Source organism: Rhinolophus sinicus, chromosome 2 (genome assembly GCF_057876585.1).
Source record: "Rhinolophus sinicus isolate RSI-liver-muscle chromosome 2, RSI-T2T, whole genome shotgun sequence".
Taxonomy (NCBI): Eukaryota; Metazoa; Chordata; class Mammalia; order Chiroptera; family Rhinolophidae; genus Rhinolophus; species Rhinolophus sinicus.
Window position 1 is genome coordinate 24892085 of NC_142502.1, and position 19402 is coordinate 24911486.

A 19402-nucleotide genomic window follows, 5' to 3' on the forward strand; every position below is an offset into this window, starting at 1 on the left:
ATAGAAATTATTAAATTTAAAACTATTATATAATATTTTTATGTCCTGTCAAGCCAAGAAATAAAAAAGAATAAGACTGAGATTAATCCATGGAAAACAGTTTATAAAAACTAACCAGATACAAAAAGATAGCCTTGTTGAATATATAGCAATCACAGGCCAAAAAATGTAAAATAGTAATAATCAAAATATACAAACATATGATTCAAAAAACATAATCATATCTAATTTACCTTCCTAAAAATTGTTGTAAGGACTAGGTAAAATAACAGATTTGAAAGCCTTCTCATATTGAAAAAAAAATTGATGTAATGGTAGTATTAATAATTGTGTGGACATAGTTTTCAAAAGAATAAATATATATAAAATGATGTGATCCCTTCCAAACAATACTCACTATTCTCCCACTTGCCAAAATATACATTTTATAATATTACATAGTGGGCACTCATTGTTGATATCCAGGAGAAGAGAGGTAAAAACAATGGCTTATATTATAGCCGAAAAATGGTTTCTATCCCCTGGCTCTTACCACCTTACACCCTTCTGGCCTTGGCATTTAAAGAAGCCAAGATATGTAGAGAAGGCATTAGGGGGTTCAGTTTCAGAGAGAGAGCATAGGAACTGCACAGAAAATCCACCAGGGGTGTATGGCTCTGACTGTCCTGCAGATGCCACATATGCAATATCCAGGGTCATTTCCAGCCCACCCCCATCTAGAATGAGTAAGTGAGTGGCATTCTTCTCTAGAGGCAGCAGAGGTCAGAGCGGGGCTAGAAGACACATCAGGGAGGAGTCAGCGTTCAAGGAGAGAAGTGTCTAAATAGAAAGGGGTGGTAGGGAGGAACCCTGGCCCTGAGAGCCTGAGACTGAAGTACGCCCCTCACTTAGGATCAGGGAGGCCAGTTGGGCTTTGTATAAAAGCCACCCTGAACTAGTAACCCCCATCGTCATCCCAATATCCTCCTTGGATTCTGAACTGATTGGAAGACAAAACTCAAACCGGAAGCTGAGAACTGTTTTGTGCCTGAACTAGCTCACATACCAAATAAAAAGCAATTCTAAAATAAAGAGTAATTAATAAATCCGTAGAACAGTTTCTGAGTACCTATTCTCAAATGTATTTTCCCTATTTGATATTCTCTCTTGCTTCTTCATCAACATCTAGTTCAAAACTTTAATGTCCTTCATGCCTCCTTAAATGTATGTGTATGTCATGGTAAAAACCAAACTACTAGCTTCAAATGCCAGCCTACCACTTACTAGCTGTGTGATTTCCAAGAGATTGCTTAACCTCTGTGTGACTCATTGTCTTCATCTGAATAATAGGGAGTAAAACACTTATAGGGTTGCCAGAAAGGTTAGTAAGTCAAGGAAATCACTTGGAAAGTGCTCAACACATAATAATTGCATCATAAATGGTGTTTTTCTAAAAAAAATAAAATAAAATATGTGTTGTTTTTAACATTATACTTTGCAAGTTCTATAATATACCATTGTAAGTGGAATGAGGTAAAGAAAATTTTACTCACTGGGATTCCTCTGAGGAAGTGCTTTATATTTATTTAAAAGAAATATTTTGATAAACTGATTAGGATTGAGGGTAAGATCTCAAGGTCATGCTTCAGGTGACAAAAATACTAAATTGAGATTCAAGACACAAGTGGAGGAATTTGTTTTGCTTCTGAGAAACGGGACAAAAGCAAAGTAAAATGGGAGGTAGAGAGACAGAACGAAAGGCAAGAGAAACTCCAGAGTTTCATGCCTGGGTTAACTAATCAGGCAGAAACAGAGGGAGAGGGTATCTACAACGAGGTTGTCTAGGAGAAAATGTACAGTTCACTCATTTTCCAGATAGACAAATGCCAGGGCTGGATGTTCCATTTCTTCTCATCTACAAGCTGGGTTACCAGCAAGGTCATGTCTCCAGAAATACTGATAAGGCAATGTGAACTATGAAACGTACTGGGATGGGAAAGGGTACTGGCTTAAAATAGCCACTTCCAAATAGAGATGGCCAATATATTTTGACTCAGTACTTCCCTACCTCTTTTTTTTCAGCCTCCTAGAGACCTACCACTTCAGGGAAGTTAAGGCAATTTAACATGTCCACACAGTGCCTTAGTCTGGAGTACACTTGACTTGCTCCTGTGCCTTCCTGTCGTTTTCTCCACCCCAGAATATTTACTTGATTTTAGAATGAAGGCTTAGCTTTTGGCAGTTCTACTTCTCTTGCCGTACTAGTAGGGCTAGTTGGGAAAAACGAGCCTATGTTTATCAACTTATATTTAACAATTTATACATGGTCAACTAGCCTGGTGATGCCATTTGACTATATGAATTATATTCCATCAAGGCAAGAACTATGAAACTCATTAAACAAGTATTAAGTAGATCTTTTGCAAGTAAAATTAAAACCTGCCCCAATTCAGTCACAAAACAAAGACTGCAGATTAAAGACACTGAAGCCCAGAATGGATTTTATTTTACATGTTAAATAAAAGGTATGGTGACAAAGTTACTCCAGACCTGTTACCTGTAATACACAAGCATAATTTACCCACTACCTTCAGTCATTTCTCAAGTGTTGGGCACTGTGAATTGGGCCAACTTTGTTCAAATAATTTTTTACCTTTTGGGGGGGAGAAAAGAGAAATTCGAACATAGCTATGAAGATTACCAGACATCTTTTTCACCTCAAAGAAAAAAAAAAAAAATCTCCCCATCCTTTATACACCTGATGCAGGCACAGCTTCATATGGCAAAAAATTCCTTGGGTATTCATTTAAGATACTATCAGCTATCACACCAGTGATGAGATGACTAATTGCTTGGCTTTCGTACTCCAGCCAGATGCACTGGGAAGGCAAGAACTGCAATTTGATTGGAGAGAGGGAAAGAAGAGCACCTTGGAATACAGACAGAAAAGGCACCCAAGTTGGGGGGACTCATTTAAGGAGAAGTGGAGGTAGGAAAGGCCTCGTTCACAATCTGCCTGCTGTCTGTCTTCATCTTCCCGCCCCTCATGACCATGATCTAAGGATCTCAGAGGGAGCTCTCCTGGAGAGCTGAGCCACTCAAAGGGTCTACCCAAACTAATGCTGGTATGTACTAATTGTTCGAAAAGGAAATTCAGAACATGCAGTTATGCAATAAAGTAAAAAGAAAAATGATATTACCCACATATCTCCAACAGGTAAACGCCTTTGAGCTAACTTTGTACATGTTGGGACTTCTCTTATAACAGTTTTGAAAACTAATTATGCATAATAGGGGTATAAATCTACATTAAGCAAATTCAATTTTAACCATCTATATTTGCACAAAAAAATAAAGTGAAATGAGTAGGCTTTAATTTTTTTTTCTTATTTATAAAAAGAACACATGTGTATTGGGTAAATACAGAAATAATAAGGAAGAAAATAAAAATCAACAGTAATTCCAGCACCAAGGGAAAACCTGTGAACATTTTGAGGGATTTACCCTCAAGTCTTTCCTACTCATGTATTTAGACATACTTTTTATTGTTACCCTCCATTATATACAGGTTTTGCATATAGATGTATTTTTGAGTAGATAAAACCTACATATCGCCTTAAATTCAAAAGGCCGTAAGATGAAAATAAGATTCCAGGTACCAAATTGCATTTTCTAGAGGGAACTAGTTGACAGTTTATTTTTAAGTTTACTTTTAAAACACAGAATTTATTTTTAAATTCGTTCAGAGAATAATACATATGTGAAATAAGCATGTAATTTTAGTACAAATCGTAGCATATTACACACACTGTTCTGCACCGTTTTATTTGATTGCTTTCAATATAGTAATGCACATGAGAAGCTCTTCCATATCACTATATAAAGATCCTTCATTATCTTTAAAGACTGTTTAATATTCCATTGCTTGGATATTGCATGTTGTTTAATTAGTCCCCCATCAATGTATATTTTTGTTGATCCCAAACTTTTTATATGTCTTTACAGTTATTTTTTCTTAGTATTACAGCCTTCAATTTTCCCATATCATTATATATTCTTTATATACAAGATTTTGATACATTGCATAATCTTTAATCTTATGTATTTAATTCATTTAATTAATCCCTAGTGGGCAATGATCATTCTTCTGTACAGTGTTTATTCCTATCTCACTAAAATATTTCCTTGTGATAGATTTCTGGTCAAACGCCCAAAGGATACATAACTATTAACTTTCTTAACACATACTTTCCAATTATTTTCCAGGTAAAAAATGATGCCTATTTACAATCCTACCAGCAGCCTCCATCAGCATTAAGTATTACTATTTTTTTTTTAACTTTAAATTTTGCCAGTTTCATGTGCAAAAACATCTTGTTTTCATTATTCCGTTCAGCTGCTATTTATGAGGGCCACCATACACCAGGCATAGCCTCAGGCCTGGACATACTGTAGTGCACAAATTACCTCCCTCATGGAGCTTACAGTCTAGGTTAGGAAACAAATAATAAATAAGTAAACACAATCTCAGGAAAAAAGAAAAGCTGTGAAGAAAACTAAAGCAAGGTAAGGGAGAAAGGTTCTAAGGGGGTAGGTATGTAAGAGTGCTAGGGATCTGGGAGAGCCTCTCTCTGATAAGGTCACATCTGAGCAGAAACCTTGATGACAGGAAGGAGAGAATAAATGGGGAGCAAGCCATCCAAGTGCAGAGGAACAGGGTGAGGAGAGGCCCAGAGGAGAGAAACAGCCTATCGTAGTCAAAGGGCATTGGGAAGGTCAAGGTGCTGGTATGAAGTCACTGATGTTAACAGATGGGGCGCACCAGGGCTGGAGCACGTGGGGTCTCGCTCAGAGCACGTGGGCACCATGTGGATTTTATTCTAAGTATAATGGGAGCCACGAGAGAGTTTTAAACAGTAGAGCAATCTGATCGGATTTAGGTCTTTAGAAGATCATTCTAAAACAGGAAGATGCAGAACATTGTATATAGTATTCTACAATCTGTGTGGAAAGAAATGAATATGTTGGTGAATTCATAGGATAACTCTGGAAGGAAATGCAAAAAAACTGGCTGTCTCTGGGAAAAGGAACTAGGTGGGTGGGGGGACAGGAGAGGGAGAGGCTCATTTTTCACATTATTTATTCTCTTTGGAGAATTAAAACTTTTTTAATTTTAACTTTTTTTTTAATTAAAAAAATTTTGTACCTTGTGTTTGCATCCTCCATTGGAAAGAAACAACTTCTGGATGCTTTGTGGAGCCTTACCTGCAGGGAACAAGACTGGGAGACCAGTGAGGAGGCTGTTAGAGCAGCCCAGGAGAGAAGATGGAGAAGTGATCGGATTCAGGATATGTTTTCCAGGGAGAGAACGTGCCAACAGATTGGATGTGGTCTTGCACAAAGGAGAGAAATCAGCAATGCCCCCCAGGTGTTTGGCTAGAGCAAACCATGTGGAAGACGATGCCATTTACAGAGCTAGAAAGAGTTGAGAAGAATGAAGGATGTTGGGTAGCCCGGATACAAACCAAGAGGGTATGGTATTCCAGAAGCGGAGTGAAGAGAGTATTTCCAAGAGCATAGGATCAACATCAAATTCTGCAGGAGGACAGATCGAGTAAGGTGAGGGCTGAAGACTGAGTTAGCACCCATCACCTTGACAAGAGCAGTTTCAGTGGACAGTTGGAGACAGAAGTCTGGTTGAAAAATATTAACTGTTCATAATTCTGTCCCTTTTTATTCTATTGAGGTGTTAGTAATATTTCTTATTGAGTTTGAAGAATTCTGCATGTTTGTCATATTTATTGCAAATGTTCTTTCTCCTTAACATTTTTCTCTCATTTTGATTTTTAGGGGTTTTTGACAAATTTACATGTTTACAAACATCTACTACTGCTTTTACAGTAGAGTCTTTGACCACCTAAGATGCAGTAATTTTTCTTCTATTTTTCTCCTTTACTTTTTCATGTTCTATATAAAACTTTAATCCATTTGAAATTGATTTTGGTCTAAAGTGTAATGTAGTCACCCAACTTTATTTTTTCCCTAAAGAGTTAACAAATTGTCATTTATGGAGAATCATTTCTTTCCCTAATATTTTATATACCACCCACTATGGATTGAAATGTGTCCCCCAGAAAGGTATGTTGAAGTCCTAACCCCCAGTACCTGAGAAGGACCTTATTAGAAATAGAGTCATTGCAGATGTAATTAGTTAAGATGAGGTCATACTGAAGTAGGGTGGGTCCTTAATCCAACATGACACGTGCCCTTATAAGACGGAAAGAAACAGACACAGAGAAAAGAACACCTTGTGAAGACATAGACAGCCAGGGAGAAGATGGTCGTGTGAAGGTGGAGGGAGAGATCGGAGTTATGTTGCCACAAGCCAAAGAACACCAAGGATTGTCAGCAACCATCAAAAGCTAGGAAGAGGCAAGGAAGGAGTCTTCCTTAGACTCTTCAGAGGGAGTACTGCCTTGCTGACACCTTGATTTTGGACTTCTAGTCTCCAGAACTGGGAGAGAAAAAAATTCTGTTGTTTTAAGACACCCAGTTTGTGGTACTTCATTACAGCAGCCCTAGAAAACGAATACACCTCTTTATCATATACAAAAATCCTCTTATAGACTATTATCAATTTCCTGGGTCCATTGATGTATGTCTATTATTGTATGAGTCTAATGCTATTTTATTAAGGTTTTTATTTATTTTAATATTCAGTACTTTTCCTTCATTACTTATCTTTTCTGAATTTTCTTAGTAATCTCAGAAATTATTCTTTTAGAATGAATGTGCCAAGTCCTGTTTCCCCTAAAACACAAACCTAGTAATTTCTATATATCCGATGATATATTATTTACCAATAACAACAATTCACAATATGATTACATTAAATAACAAAATCACCAGTTCATTTAAAATATGATTTGGATTAGAATAAAGTCCATGGAGAAAATAATCTTCAATGGTTAATTATATTTAAAATGGTCCTTCCCCCCCCAAAAAAAAGGCATGAACGTTGGCAGTGCTTTTATTGTTATAATGATTATTTAGAACAGAGTTATATGTAAAATGGTCAGAATTACAAAGTAAATTTCAAAACATATTATTTTCCATTTGTGCTTGTCACTTAGCAGCTCTCTTTGCAAATCATCCGAAGTGTCAAACTTGAAAAATATAGAGAATTTGGTCCCGGGCCCCATCAAATACACCTTATTGAAGTCCCTGAAATATTAAGATGGTTCCCAATAGATTTTTCCTTGAATAAAGATTTTCACAATATATTTTTACATTATAATCTTCACATTATTTTGTTTCTGTTTTAAACAAGTTTGTTTCTAGGTAAATGAGGATTTAAAAAAATAAACTTGGGAAACTAGGCTTTCACAGGAAAAAAAAGGGAAAAATATTTTCCATAATTCTTGGAAAAAAATGACCAAATGGATGCATGAAACACTGACATAAACATAGATTATTATTTAGCTTCGATATGTGTAAATATTTATCAGAGCCATTTAGAAAACTGTAATACAAACAACTTACTTGGCATTCTCACTACTTTTTTTTTTTTTTTTTGGTTTATTCTTTGGTACTATTTTTACTTGATACAAATGAAATAAAAAAGATATATCTGAAGCATAAAACTGTTTTCTTATGTGTGAATGATAGACAAACAGAAAGAACTTTCACTCTTTCCTGCTCCCTCCTTTCTCTTGTGATAGACAGAACGGTGGCAACTCAAACATACCCACTGTATAGGCCGTAGAACCTATGACTATGTTACCTTACATGGAGAAAGGGACTTTGATATGTGATTAAAATGTGAGTCCTGAGATGAGGATATTGTCTTTGGTTATCTGGGGGTACCAATGTAATCCCAGGGTCCTTATAAAAGAGAAGAAGAAATATCAAAATGAGAGAGATATATTTAAAAGTTTTATGCTGCTTGCTTTGAAGATAGAGGAGCAGGCCATGAGCCAAGGAATGTAGGTGACCTCTAGCATCTGGAAAAGGTCATATTAATTAATTAATTAATTAATTTTAAAAATATGGTTTGGATTTTTTAAATTGATTTGCACTTAACAATTCACATTTATTCCAGAAAATTGGACCAATGTGTGTTTTAAAAACAATTATAGATCTTAAGGAATAATAAAAGTTTTCTATTCCATGGAGTTGAAGGAAACTGTAGTTTGAAATAATAATATTACTATTATTGATAACAATGCATGTCTCTTTGATTTCCACAGTATTGTAAATGGTAAAAATATCTTTCCCATCATTTATTTCTCATAAATGGTGTAACAGAAATTCTGCCCCAAGGATGTTTTCCATTCACCACCCACCCAGCCCAATGCCCCAGCTTCAATCATAAACATTTTTCCAAAATCCTTCCCCATGTTCCCCCAAATCTTCCCCATTCCTATATTATGAATGTTTGGACCCCAACAATCTTTCAAGGCGCCCTCAAGAGTTGTTGACACATTGAAGCCTTCAACTTAGAAGTAATTTCTTCCCCTTGCTGAGCTTGTCACTTTCTATCTGTAGTTCATCTTGTACTTACCATATATTGTGTCAGAATGTTATCTTTTATCTATGTTTAGAGTTTGAACTATAATTTATTTACATTTGTTGAAACAATAGATTTTTATACTGTGTACTAAAACATTTTTAAAAACTCAGATTGGAGATATCCACCTACTCCTCCTAAATTTGTGCTTCCAAATTCCCTGTTCTTTATGTAGAAGTTATTTTTGTAAAGGGGAATGCCCAGCATTCAAAGTCATCTTTATGTAGGTCAGGGCTGATCCCTACAGTTCTATCTCTGCATACTAGATACAATCATCAGCACTACATTGCTGTTTTCCAACATGCTTCAAACAGCTCTCTCAGTGTGATGAAATAAGCACTGGGCAAAGGTTCAGAAAGACTGGATTCAAGTTCTGACACTGTCTAATCTTTCACTTCTCTGGGCCCCAGTTCCTGTATAATGATGTTATTGCACTAGATCACTGGGAGGTTTCTGTTGTTTTGCTTTGTTTATTTCCTTTTTTGATTGTTTTGTTTTGTTTTAATTGCAGCAGCAGTAATGACTTGTTAAAAAATTAAAGTGAGATGAGGGGCAATAATAGATTAAAGGGAAGCTTCCTTGGTGGCAGCTGGGAGAAAGCGCTGGAAGCCTGCCCTTTGACCTTCTCTACCCTCCCAGCAGCCTGGGAAGATCCAATCCCAGGGTAATTCCTGAGAATGCACTTTGAAACCATTAAACTAGGTTGGGGTTTTCTCAGCTTTGGGTATCCATATACCAACTTAGGATTTTTAGCAAAATTAGCATCTGCTATGTGCTATTCATTCATTCATTCATTCATTCATTCATTCATTCATTCATTCACTCAACAAATATTATTGAGGCCCTGTTCTGTGCTGGAGACTCAAAAAAAAAACACACCAAAAACAGAGCCCCTCTGTTGGTGGGGAAGGGGGATTCCATTCCAGAGGCCTGTATCTCATCGTGTTAGGAGTCCAGACCTAAATTCAGACAGATCTTATAACTGTAAATTTGGGCAAGTTATACAACTTTTCTTTGTTTCAATTTGGTTTCCTGTAAAATAGAATTCAACTCATAGAGTGGTTGTGAAGATTAAATGAGGCACTACTAAAAAGTACTTAGTATAAGACTAGGCACACAGTTAACATGCAATAAAGGCTCTTCTTTTTTTAGTCTACTTCCTTTTCTAACTTAATTTTTAGCCTCATTCAAAGCAAATAAATTGAATATACTACATATTTTTAACACACTTAATAATACATACATAATTTCATTTAAAAACGTTCTTCTTTACACCAGAAGTCAGTTCAGTACCCCTGTGGTAGGTGTGACACATTTGGGAAGCATAAGTGCCCTTACTTCCTCTAGCATGACCAATCCATGCTCTGGCTGAATGCAATAGAAGAAGGATCTCGTTTTCCTTTGTGTACTGCTCTTACTCCTATCTGTCTCAAGAAAACGGTCATCAAGTGCTTAATTAATGTGTGTTTCCCACCTAGGGAATGGTCTGTGCCCATTTCTTCATTATCCAAATAATGATCAAAGCCACACAAAGGTGTGATGAAACCACATGCCAGGTCATGTCGTCACCTTGTCAAAGACAATAAACTAAAACATGAAAAGGCGATAAAACATTTATATCATATACTGCTTAAGAAGGACTTTTCAGGGCTAGAGACAAGAGTAAAGTCCTGTGAAGCTGTCCGTGGGAGCTCCGCGTTCAGACCACAAGCTCAGCGTCTTCCCAGCAGCCCACTCCTTCCCTAAGGGCCTTGCTGCTGCCTATAAGAAGCCATCGGCCCTCCTTTCTTCTGTCCCTATTTCCCCACAGACAGAGCCTGGACTCTGCAAAGGCAAGGACACTAGGAAACCTCAGCCAGGGAATTTTCTAGCCTCCTATTGAGCCACCACATAAAAGCAGCCTTTTCTAAAACCCAGACCTTTCCTAGGGCCTGCCTTTCCAACCCCAACTGCATCCAACTACACACAAACTTTCCATTACCATGAATTATCTGCCGAGTATTGAAAGAGTCCTATGGCAACCACCCAGACGTGGGAAGTCTTAGAAGTGAATAGAGAAATTTTCAGGTGACTGGGCTGTGGCCAGATCTCTGTGCAATTCAGGAACTCTCTCTGTGGACATCCAGTTTCTGCTTCAACACTAGAGACCACCACTCCTCCAGATACAGCTTACAATCTGATTGGTGACCGTATTTGGGTATAGCCAAAGATCTGCATTCTAGTCCCAGCTCTGTCTGTTACCAGTCAATTGTGACACTTGGCAATATCCCCCTCTTGACCTTATTTTCCTCATTTGAGGAAACTGAAGAGTGTGTTTGATGGGATTTCTAAGGTCCCTTCCATAATCAGCATTTAATACATCTGATTCCAACCATCTCTCTTCTCGTGACAGCCCTTCAAATATTTAACGGCAGCATTCACATCATCTCTTCCTCAGCAAAAGATCCCCTTCTTTTCCACACGTCCCTGTCATGCCTGGTTTCCAGATCCCTCTGTGCTCTGGTCACCCTCCTCTGGAAGGGGGCCAGCTCATCAGCTCGGTTCAGATAAGGGGCACCGCCGAGACTGCCTGGGCCTTCTTCCAGAGCACCTGCTTAGTGCCAGAACCAAGACTGTCGGCCTCAATTAGAACATCTGGTCACCTTCCCTTGTTCCCCTAATCCTATTGCAAAACCACTGGCTTCACAGATACAAGGGATTCGATTTATAATAATGGCCACCAGGAAAAGACAAAAAAGGTACCTGCTAATGTATAACCTCATATTTTCCAAGACAGTAATTTAAGAAAAGGAAACATTAAGAAAACTGCTTGTAATAAGTACTGTGCGGCTCCTCAACTTCCCAAAGAGCAGCTTGCTTCTCAAAGTACTGGTGGGGAGAAAACCCAAGTCTTTGGCAGTTACAGAAAAGGCACCCACTAGCCTAGTGAACTCAGCCAAGGAGATGCTGCTGCCACCTTGTGGTGACAGGTGTTATATTGCATCTGTTCATCAGTAGGATTTACCGGATGAATCATTGAGTAAAATACTTATTGGCTGGTTTACATATTAGGAGTCCTGAGACAGAGAAAATTAATGGAGATAGCACACTTGACCTAAACTTCACTCACATTCATTCCCCTCTCTCCATTCTTCTCATCTCTCAGACTACTCACCGTCCTCCCAACCCTCCTTTATATCAAGAACCAAATGAGCTTTGACAAGCGCTTGCAGCCTAGTGTTCACTCCTACGGCAGATGTGGCAGCATCTGTGACTGTCCATCTCGGCCTCTCAGAGTGTCAGACAATTTCTGAACAGCAGTAGCCTGCTCTCTCTGTGGTCTCCTTGCCCTTATCTGAAAGAGAGTTTAGCAGTGGCCGATTTCTCCAACATTCTCCACATTCCTTTAAGATAGCTTAACCCCCTGGTCTAGTACCCCCAAATAACACCCATGTAGAGTAAATGTCTTTGTCCACAGTCTGCTACGTGTGGCAGGGAAGGCTTTGAGGTCTGACTTCCTTCTCTGCAGGGAAGATGAACCACCTCTCCTCTTAGCAGTAAGGCCATGTGATCGGTGTCTTGTGTGGTCTCCGCCCAGAAGTCTACTAGAGATCTGCATGCTTGATGGGGACTTGTGGGTGCATGGTCATGGCTCTAGTCTGGACGGGGACTTGGGGTTGCATGGTCATGGCTCTAGGCTGGATGGGGACTCTGGGGTACACGGCTACAAATTACTCTGGTTGGTCCCTTCAGATTCCCAGCTCCGTGTGCCTGCCTCCATGAGGACGTACAGCACCAGCTTCTCCCACACGTGTGTCCCCTTTCCTCCCCAGGGCCTATTGCAGGGCCATGGAGGGCTGAAGAAGCAATGTCCAGGGAGCAGGAATGACTATGTCTATCTAGTCTAGTGATAATCCCAGGGGCTGATTTCAGGAAGTCTGTCAACCTTAAAATAACTTATTTCCCCCGTCACTAGCTCACAAGTGCCATGAACTGAAGAAAACGGTGCCAAAAAGGAGTTTGTAAAACCATCAGTAGCCGACAAGTGCAATATGAAGTTTATTCCACAGCACAGATATTTACCTAAGTACCTTTCCCAGGTAGTCACAGAAAGAACTGTTGCTATCTTAAGAGAAAGAAAAGGACCCAAGTGTTCTAGTTACAAGGTGATAAGGAGAAATCATGTAACAGGATGAGGAGTGAAACATAAGCCAAATGGAACCTATCGAGTATTCATTGTATGGTCTGGAGCAGAAGACAGAGCCACCTGTACATCACAAACCTGTGGTGTAGGAGAAGAAGGATTTGCAAACCACCCAATTACCAAGGAGAGCCAGTCGGCCACGTGCAAGGAGCTGGCATGTGGCATGGAGGTCATCCATGCCATGGGGCCCATGCCTGAGTGCTGTATTGGCACAAATAGTTGTATGAAATACCTAGAACAAGATCTGGAAAGATCCATGCCAAACTGTGCCTGTGGTTGCCTTTGGGAGTGTGGGTGGGGAAAATAGGAATAGAGAAGGGTGATAAATAGAAACATTAACCTTTAATACTGTTTTTTTTTTTTTTCAAAGAGAACATATTCATTGATCACATGTAAAATTTTAAAAATTCATTAAAATAGATCACAAAAATCCAGTAGAAGGACACTGGGCATAGGTTACATAACTGGGTTTAGGTGTCAGCGCTTTATCTTACTAGTGTCTAGCTTTGGGGAAGTCACTAACATGCTTGAGCCTCAGTTTCCTTGTCTGGAAAATGGAGGCACTCACACCTAACTCACAGGGTTGTGCTGATTGAGACTATAACAGGAAGTACTTGAGATTCAGTTGGTCCTAAATAAATAATTAAGAAAAAAGAGAGATTCTTGCCCAGACCAAATGAAGGCTGATGAGGATGGTGGCAAAGAAGACGAAAAAGAAAAGAGAGATGAGAAAGACATGACAGAAAAGAAGACAATTTGCCAACAAAACAGACTTATGACCCAAAGCCTCCTTTCCTGTCCCCTCACCATCCCTGACTGTCCTTTTGTTCTGCTTTTCTCCTTTCAGGCTGCCACAATATTGCTATTGTAAAAGAATATGAAGGGAAAAGACAAAAAAGATTATGAAAGTCCCTGCCATCCTTAAGATTCCATGTCTTGGAACGTACGTACTTCTACCATATTATAGCTTATAGAGGTTTGTGGGGTTTTACTTATATTGTTGCTTTTGCTAAATATCTTGGGTCCTGTTAATAATTTTTCTGATATTTTGAATGGAAGCAAGCTCTCAATGATAATGCTGTTTTGATAGGAAATTTTAATCCATTTAACCATAAACCATGACACATCATGGTTTCCAAAGGGAATATTTGTACCAACAGAAGAAGCCTGTTGTATACAGTTTTAAATGATCACACTCAAATCTGTTGGATGGATGGATGAACACATAACTGAATGAATAAATGTTCTTGCTATCTAATATTAGGTATAATTCACAGGTGACATTGAGGGAACTAAGTGGCAGGTGTATGTCTTTTCAGCAATGCAGGGTGCTGGACATTGTTCTAATAATAGGCCTATGGATGGGTCTACAGCTTGTGTCCACACTCACAGCTTCCCCAAGGGCTTACTGACATTTTCATTAGACTCTCTGCTGTCTTTCTATTAAAACCTCCGAATAGTATGGTGCCCTTGCTGAGGGAGGCCAGTGACCTCACTGAAGTCTGGAATGACAAGAAAAATCTCTGGTGGTAGACACATTTTTCCGGTCCTTTTTCCCTTAAGGATGATGACATGTATAGGTTGCTCCTAAAGAGTCAGTGTGTTTTCTTTTTATACAATGTCCCATATAAAATAAATCAATAAATATACAAGCACAAACACCACACCTTGCCCCACTTACAAACTTTTTCAGTTAAGAGCAGCGACAAATTATCTGTGTTTTAAAGAGGAAATTTAAATCTAGAAGGACTTTTTAAAAAGCAGTTTTCTATATTGGCCTAACAAATGCATGCAATCAAATAGCTGTTGTTTTATTATTTAAGTATTCCCAATGCCTATATAAAGTGCATCTGACGAAAGTGAATTCTCATATCCCAGGCTGGGACACTCCACCCACGGCATATGCTTCCTCACGTTCCCTATTCCGCTGAGGATCTCCACTGTCAACACTACCGTGTGATTGTTGCTTTTAGTGGCCACTTCCTGCAGCTGCCATCTGGCTGATTAGAAAGGGTGAAGGCCTGTGGTGACAACCCCCAAGGGCATTAGTCCAACCCTTTAGGAATCGGAAGGAAGTGCTTGGGACTCTAATTAGAAACCCAGGAACCACTAATAAATAGTTCAAGCAGCCTTAAAGAGAAGAGGGGACGGTCTGGAAGAAGTTGATGCCTTCCTGGGCCATGTTTCACACTCGCTGTTAGTGCCTTCTTTTCATTTTAGAATAGTCTCTATGCTTTATTGTTTGTTTTAATTACAAATCTGAGTGTTCAGCCACGACCCCATTCTAAAGAACCTAAGAATTTCTGCTCTGCATCGGGCCTATGAGCTATTCAGTGATTCATTTGTGTCTATGATGTACTAGGCGTGGAGTTAAAGTCTGAGAACTCAAGACAAGACAAAATCTTGTCCTGAAACGATTTAAAACAGTCAATTTGATTCTCTTTCCCACACTGCCCTGCATTTTTCTTTTTCTTTCTCTTTCTTTCTTCCTTCCCTCCTTCCTTCCTTCCCTCCTTGCTTTCTGAATTTTTTTTATCAATATTGCCCGGGAGTCAAGAGTGCAGGCTCTGAGCCCACACCGGATTGAAATCCCAGCTCTACCTTTTATTAGTATGTGACTTGGACAAGTTACTTAATATCTCTGGGCCTCAGTTTCCTTATCTGCAAAGTGGGGAAATGATAGCTTCTACTTTGTGAAGGTGCTTAGGAGATGTTAAATGAATAGGACATGTTAGCTATTATTAATACGTCATTTTCTCTTGTACTATCAATAATGGTATTATCTTGTCTTTCATCTCCATAAAAAATAATAACTGAGATCGAAAAGGCAACATTGGAACTGTCATACAATGTCAGAAGACAGCTTAAATAGATTAACAGTTCTGATTGCTGCTTTAATTAATAGAGAAGTTGAATGTTTCTTCACACATTTATTACCCCTTGTGTCAGGGGAAGGTTTGCAGAGTCTCTGGATGTCGGTGTTTCTTATCATATATCTGGGGATATCCAGGCAACTTCATTTTGATCTTTTGAGAGAAGAGGAAATATGTGCTTTCTTAACAACTGATTATAAGGATAAGTCAAAATTTTCAGAAAATATAGTAAAGTATAGCAAAGCAAAAAAAAAAAAAAAAAAAAAATCACTCAAAATCTCAACTGAAATAACCACTGGGAGTATTTTCATATATCCCTGCATGAATTTTTATACACATATATTTAATAAAATAGTAAAGATAAAATTTAACAGTGGTTGAGAATTTATCATGTGCCAGACACCAGTCTATAAGTGCTATACATGTACTAACTTCCTTAATTTTCCCAACAACCCTGTGAGATAGGCTGCCAATATTATCTCATTTTACAGCAGGAGAGACTAAGCCACAGAGATAAATAGTGTAAGTAAAATGCCAGATAAAAGAATATTCACTTTTCAATACTTTTAATGGTTGGTGCCAAGTTGCCCTCCAGGAGACCTCTAGCCAGTAGAATGTAAGAGTGCCTGTTTCCCCCACACTTTTGCCAACACTGAGAAGTGAAAATACCATTGTTTTTCAAATTTCTATTTATTTGATTAAATTAATTTCTTCATTAGTTAATTACCATTTATAATTCTTTTGAGAATTGCCTTATCCTGCATTTTCCTAATGGAGTTTTTGAATTGTTCTTATCTATTATCATTTTTATTTGTGTATTAATATTAATGCTTTGTCTAATATTAGATGTTGAAATATTTTCCTCAGTTTTTAAAGAGCTTGGTAAAGGAGAAATTGGTTTTTTGTTTTGTTTTGTTTTTGCTCCGCTGAAGTTGTATATATAGATGGCTTTCTCAACACCAACATTATAAATATATTCACTAATATATTCTTCTAGTCCTTTTAGGAAGTTGCTTTTTAAAAATTAAGATTTTTAAGCAACCGCCATAGGTGTCATTAAGAATGGCTGATATATCAAAAGGGAACGAACACATTCCTTAACCAAATCAGAAAAAAAAAAAAAAGAAATACTACTAAGTTGAAAACCCAGGATTTATAATAATTTTAAAGAAAGGGGCTAAGCAAACTACCAGCTGATAGAAAAACGATTTCACAGGTGAGGAGCTGAAAGTTGAATAACTGAATGACTTGGCGAGAGTCACAGTAAGATTAACTGATGAAATGAATTTCATCCGCAAACACCTGTTTTCAAAATCTGAGCCCTATATCACTTAAGTTCTCTGAAGAACTAAGTGCACCTCTTCCATCCCCGCAACCCCATGGTTCTCGTCCTCACTCAGTTTATTGCTTCCGTTTAACATCTAGATGATTTTCTCACTGTCTCTTACTCTGACCAGAGAAACTCTCGAATCACCTGCGGAAGTCAGTGTTCTGATTGTCGGTTAGGTTGTTTCACTTTGGGCTTTCTGGTGAGCAGAGGGCTTTGGTGTTGCCAACTCACCACCCTGGTCTCAACACCCTCCCTATTTCAGGACCAGATGCCTAATTCGCAGGGCCCAGCGCAAAATGAAAATGTGGGGCCCCGTGCTTTTCCCTTTTCCCCACAGTTTATCTATTGCCTTTTCCTGTTTGTTTGTTTGTTTGTTTGTTTAAATCGCTGTTTAATACCACACTACCATGAGCATGAGGATACTCACAGGGCCAGCGCAGACCCTCCAAAGCGCTTTGGGCCTTGCAGGGTGATGGCACATGGAGCATACGCGTGACTCCCCGCTCCCAGCTCCCCGGCCCAACCCAAGGCAGCTACGGTGGGTGCACAGGGCCAGGGGAGCAGGCAACCGCCAGTCCAGAGAGACAAGCAGGTTGCGGGAGGCTCCAAGGTCCCCAGCCCATGCTTCACCGTCCTATCAGACTTTACTTAAAACACACAGATTTAAAGATAAACCAGAATTGCAATAGGGCGATCACAGATATTGGGAGTGCGGGGGTCGCCTTCTCGGCCCGGGTCTCGGTGTAACAGTAGATTGCTCGCCCTTGCAGCCAGCCCTACCCTCACTCCCCTTTCTCAATTGGAGCATCTTCTTCCTCCCTGAGCATTGGTCCCTTAGCACCCTATCACCCTTACCTTACCTTTTTCCCTCCTCTCCTCACCACCCCAACCCACTACCACTCAGCTGGTTGAGATACCTAAGCACAAGCAGCCACAAGGAAAGACATGTGAAGTCTTTCCTTCTATGTGAGGTCAGCGAGGGCACCAGAAGTGCATACCACTTCATAACCAGGAGAAATTATCTAGGACTGTTTTTGATACTATTTCCAGAACCAATTAGCCAAAACCTTTCATTTAGATGCAACGTGAAGATGCAAATACAAATAACTGTGGTACTGTATTTTAATAGCTTAAAAGGCTCTATTTGTTTCTTTTAAACAGATGAATAGCTTTCCAGAAATACACAGAAGAGCATTTTGGGGCCTGATGAATGCATAACAATGACTGCTGCAAAGTCACAAAGGAAGCACCATTTAGGTGGCATTTGCTAATGAGTTGTATTTTGGGAGAGAAAGGAAAAAGTTGTTAAAATAATGAAAGTTAAAGCCAAAATAGAAACCCTCTCCCCATCTACTATATGAATTAACCGCTGGATTATCAGATTGGAATATGATTTAGTTGGCATTAGCCAGGAGCAGGTTATAGCATTTAATAAGGGAAGGCTCTAAGATATGTGTTAACAATGAGATAAATACATAAGCGTATTTCTACAGAAAAAACGATTTCTACAAATAGACAGGTGAGTTTTGCAATTCTAGGGAATACAGTTAAAAGCCATGCTAAAACATATGAAAGTAATTTTCAAATATTTTCTTCAATTTTAAAGTTGTTCAAAATAAATTGACAAAAAACATTTCATGAACTTTGAATTCAAGCAAAGATTTTAAAAATTGATTTTATTTCTTTTCATCTATTCATTCAAAGATGTTTTTTTAAAAATAGCTTAATTATTTTTCCACCTAAAAAAGCTTAATCTGGATGCAGGTGATTTTGAATTATGTTGATATCAGTGTAAGCCTAAGAGCAAACATTTTCCTGAATTTATATGGACCTATCAATCTGTAGATGAATAGACTGATCAGAGAAATGGCCTGTCTCTGAATGACATTCAAAACATTCATGTGTATTACATACAAAATAAAGACTTTAGCAGTTCTAAAAGTGCTGAGAGATAGTATACTCTGGTTGAAAGATAACTGAACTGTATTATTCCAGCTCTAAGGACATTTTTATTTAATTTGAGAAGAGTAAGCAACATCTGCTAAAACAGTGCTAATGACAGGAAACCAGGGACAGAATCAACTTACCCAGTGTTTATCTTAAATCCTCTCTCCTTCTTCCAAATTATATCCTTTTTATCTTCTAATCTTCACCTGTTTTATAAACCTCTCGTTCTAATCTTAATCTTAATACCTTTCTTAACTGAAACCCTGAGTGAATATCAGCCCATCCAACACACACAAGACAAAAACACTGGGTTAAAAACCTTGTACTTGTGAGGATGAGTCAACACCCAATTTATAACACAGATGAGCCTGCCACAGTCAATACGTGAATTAACTCCTGTGTGCCCTTTCACTTCCCTATTTACCTACCGTGTTTCCCCGAAAATAATACCTAGCCGGACTATCAGCTCTAATGCATCTTTTAGAGCAAAAATTAATATAAGACCCGGTCTTTTAATATAA